Source organism: Rhagoletis pomonella, unplaced genomic scaffold (genome assembly GCF_013731165.1).
Source record: "Rhagoletis pomonella isolate Grant_MI unplaced genomic scaffold, Rhpom_1.0 Rhpom_scaffold_00002, whole genome shotgun sequence".
In the NCBI taxonomy this organism is placed as follows: domain Eukaryota; kingdom Metazoa; phylum Arthropoda; class Insecta; order Diptera; family Tephritidae; genus Rhagoletis; species Rhagoletis pomonella.
In genome coordinates, this window is record NW_023458556.1 from 75,840,852 (window position 1) to 75,845,682 (window position 4,831).

Below are 4,831 nucleotides of genomic sequence, written 5' to 3' on the forward strand. Positions count from 1 at the left end.
TTTTCATTTTCAATTTCATAGATTGTTTATAATGACTTTTGCTAAAATTTCAAAATCAAAAGTTATCAAAACAAATTCTATGGGACTGAGAAATATTATTTTCTACTTTTTAGTCCATTTATAAAAGCGTTGTATATTAAAAAGTTTTTTTTATATTATTTATTCTTTGTTGATGCCACGCGAAATTTACTATCAACAATTCCTCTTCAATCTGCGATTAGGAAATGCAATTGGCAGCACTTGTGGAAACATTTTTCTTTACGACGTTTCTTGCGTTTTGCGACATTTAAGCGTAAACTTTTCTTTGTTAAATTCTTTCGTCCTCATTCTTAAAGCGGAGCGAATCGCGAACTCATAAATAAAAATACGAAAGCGTGAATTCGATAAAAGCCGAAACGCCAAAAAACCCCTCGATTTCGCTGACTGTGCGTGCATGCCTACCCCGCTGACTTCCGTACACTTCTTGCCTACAAACTCAACACGCATGACTTTCCACCCAGGGTGAAAAGTCATCGTGAAGCCTTAGCAAGAGGGGAACGACTTTGTCTAGTTGTCATCTGAAAGTAGAGGTGGCAGATATTTGCGTACCTGTGACTTTGTCACGGTTACTCAAAAGTCACGGGTAGCTTGCTGTGACAACTTCCAAAAAGACTGTGACGAAGAACCAGTCGCAATGATGTTTTTGTATGGGATTTCGCCTTCCACAATACCAGTAACAGTCATAGTCGCTGCTACGAACTGTGACTGTGACAAGGTAGAATTCGCTATTCCATATCGAGAAACAGCAGCCAGTGATGTTAACTTTAAAGAAATTTCCTTATAATCACAGGTTATTTGAGACTTAAATCTGATTAATGTTGTTTGATATTCGAATTTCACATCATTAAAAACAAGTGTGAATGACCAAAACAAATGACGAAAATAGTCAGTGATGCCAAATAAATGAATAATGTCCTTAGTTCATTCGCTAAAAGATTTCTGTTCTGCAACTTTTTTGTCAGTGTTTTTGTCACAGTCACGGATGAAAATCACTGTGACTGCAAAGTCACGAGATCGCCCATCTCTATATAAAAGTAGCCAGAAATGATTCTTTGGCGTACAGCGTATACTTCCCGATTGATTTTAGTAAGGTATGACCAACAGTGTCTGTAGTTTCAACGAATTTCCAAATATGTGTCATGCCATTTAGAAGGAATTTCTGAGCTGAAGATGATAGAAGGCATTATAACATTAATAGCATTTCCTTTGCGGCATCGAGGCTACTCAGCCAACGGTTACAGCTGGAGAGCTATTGAGAGGGAAAACTTACACGAATTTTAAATTTTGACAACTAAAGAACTTATAAAAGAGTCAGTACTGAGATACCGAGTACAATTTTTTTAGATATGAGTCTGACTACTAGGGTCAACTCCATAACTCTGCTTAGTGCAGAGTTATACAGCATTACAAAATGTCTCAAAGCCGAAGCCGGTTTGTCTCCTAACCAAGATATATCATCCGGTTGGTTGCAGTGCTTCCTAGAAGCTGACCAGAATAATATTAACGCATTTTGCGTAATTTCTATACACTTCTGGCACATGCTACAAATGTATGTTGCTTGGTCGAAACATCTTGAATTTCTGATGAATTTGCCTACTTTGCTTATCGTAGCTTCTGATCGGTCTGTTAGTTGTGTTACTAGGTGTTGTACCCAGTGTTTGTTATTAAAAGTGCTTAGACCAAAATACAAATGCGACTTCAAACAAAGTGTAGCGATTACAGAAATTTGGTTGATATGAGATGAAAATTTGTTTGGACAAATCACCATGCTACGCAGTCTTACTCTGTGATATTTTGTATGATGGTTAATTTGCTGGAATTCTCGAAGAATGTATCTCATAACTGCAATCAATTACAATATGGGTACTAATTGGTTTTCGGCATTTTGGATTAATTATGATTTTAATGATAAAATAAAGGAATAACTTGTTTCTAACTGTTTGATGCAACTTATGCTGGATTTCCACTAGGCATTAAATGGCAAAAATGACAAATGACAAAGTGGGGCATTAAAAAATAATCGTGTCATTACATTAAAAAAATAGTAATTGAATTCATTTCCACATGGCATATTTTTTTTGTCATGTCAATGCCTAGTGGAAATTCGGCATTAGGTTGTAAAAATATTAATTTTGAAATGTATGTACATACATATATCGTCACTAGACACGAATAAAGGCGCGAGCTCAAAAGTTGACGGCGAAAAAAGACGCATAAAAAAACTTCAGTGTCAAAAACTCTTAACATACTTCACCGAAGTTTTTCATAAGCATCTTTTTTCGCAAAATTTTTTACGCGCCTTTTTTCGCCGTCAAAACACTAGCGCGCCTTTATTCGTGTGTAGTGACGATAGTTGCGTTCCAGATGCTTCACGATATTCACGAAATTCACGATTTGCAGGAACAGCTGTTTTCCCCATTAATAAACCTTATGGGAGGTGGTCACCTGGAACGACTTCCTGTAAAAACCTGCAAATCGTGAAGCATCTGGAACGCAACTGATACGTATTGTGGAACGTATTTCCTTTATCTCTTCTGAATTTTGATTTGGAGACAAAGCGGTTTCTTGTTGTAGCATCTTAAGTGTCACTTTTCGTTCTGACACCAACAACCAACATAAGAATAATTTTTAAAGTTTTTTGGTTGTCTGCTTCGGCTCGCCAAAGGTTCTGCCAAGGATGGGATGATACGAGACTCTCTCATTTGACTTAGGAGAATCTAACCTAATCTCATTATCTAACTTGGCAACCCTGCCCTGTATTTAAAATCAATAGATTTTCTACAATCAAATTAAAAAGATTTGCTTAAAGATAGTGTTTATAAGAAAAAGAAAACATTTCTAATAGCAATTTTTAACACTAAATAAAAAAGAAGATACTAAAATTCAAAAAGTTTACTTGTTTTTACGAATCAAAAAAATTCACCAAAATTTTATCAATAAATTTTTCGCTGCAGTGCAAATATTGAGAGATCTTATAAAAAATGCACCTTTTGGCATCAACTATTATCTAGTACTTTCGTATGGAGCACAGATTGGCTGACTTCCAAAACGTATCAATACAATGTTTTGAAACTGTTATACTACGGTGTTCAAACTGTTTGTATATGCAGAGTTGCGACACATTGTAACCATATACATTGCATATTTTAAATATTCAATATAGCAATGAATTAAGATAGAAAAATGTAATCTTACCCTTCGACGTCGGCCATTGTTTACTTCGAAATGTCATCAAAGTATCAATTAGCTTGGCGATGCGCAGTTTGCTTTCTTTATACGCATCGATAACTTTTACGATACATTTTGGGACATGCCACATCGTCAAAAATTACACATTTGCATTTAGGAATGCGTGAATTTGTATAGTTGCTTTGCAACTGACGTTTTGGACATCAGCCTATGTTACAACGATTTCTACTTTTAATTAGTTAGGCGCCTACATAAGAAAATATTTAATGTTAAATATCTTTTGGATTTAAAGACCGCTTTCACCATTCCTAAATTGAGCGGTTGCGACTTATAATTTCAATATGGAAAGTTCAAAATACAAGCCGAATTGTTTTTTCTACAAGCTATTTCAAATTGATTTTAAAGAATATTTTATTGTTTTGAACTATTTACTTTGTTTTGTTTATCACTAACGAATTATAGCTCAACCAGCCGCCGACGTAAAACCGTAGAGCTTGTCAGCTGACACGACCTATCTAATGGGACTCTCGTGTTAACGAAAACTTACCTACATATGACGGTGACCAGTGTTGCTGTTGAAAATTTGCAGAAAATCGGAAAAAGGGGTCATTGACGAAAAAAGGCTCACCATATTATTTTTGCTTTCCTTTACTCGTAAAAGAATAATTCTGAGAACCAAAGTCAAAATTAAGTGTACATGTATCGCTGCTAGAACGTTTTACTGTTGAATTTAAAAAGAAAATAGCGGGACAAGCTTTGCATAAAACAGATTTGCAAACATACACAGCAATCGAGTTGCATTTCCTTTAAAAGTTTTAAGTGATTCATTTTTCGTACTTACAGTAGAAAATATTTTTAGTAGCATGGCTCTGTTAACATTTCCTAACGAAATCTCTGAGAAGGGGCAAAAGTCGCACATAATTTTGGAAAAGGGACGAAAAATCAAAATTTTCAAAAAGTCCTGTCAAAGGATATTAGCGCTTAAAAAGGGTCAAATTTCCCTTTAGTCGCACAACGGCAACACTGACGGTGACGTTGTCGTTGCTTCTCTCTCTCTCTCTCTCTTTATCAACAGTAATTTCATATAATGATACGAATGTCAATTTCAGAAGGGCGCTCCGTGTGGCTGGTTGAACTTTTATTCTTGCTTACGGGAACGTTTGGCTCATATTCATGAAATTGATACACAATTTTGAATAATTTTGAAAAAATAATACTTTTATATTTACTTCAGCTGATAAAAAGGAACTCTGAATTGCGCCATTGTTTACGAGGCTGTAAAAAGGTGCATTTCCAAAAAAGCCTCCAACACTTTCGTGTTTTTCGAGTTTTCCATTTTTTGCGTTTAAGGGAATCCTCTAACTATTAGATATTTAAATAGCTACGTAGTCCTAAATAACTGTCCCATCTGTCTTTAGTTAAAGACACACAAATAGGGACACGAATTTCGATACGATACGATACCATATCGATACTTTTGGCATTCGATACCGATATTTTCTGCTCGATAGTTTTAAAACGATATTTTTTGGAATCGAGTACCAGAACCCTAGTATCGTATCGAATGTCATAAACTCACATTCCAACACTGAGGGAAAAAAAT

At 35.4% G+C, this 4,831-nt stretch overlaps 1 protein-coding gene across 1 annotated transcript in view; it reads right to left on the minus strand.

Annotated features, from left to right (window-relative positions):
• Positions 1–4,831, minus strand: part of LOC118734080 (GAS2-like protein pickled eggs) — a 115,495-nt gene that overhangs the window by 98,553 nt on the left and 12,111 nt on the right. The gene's annotated exons all lie outside the window — the stretch shown is intronic.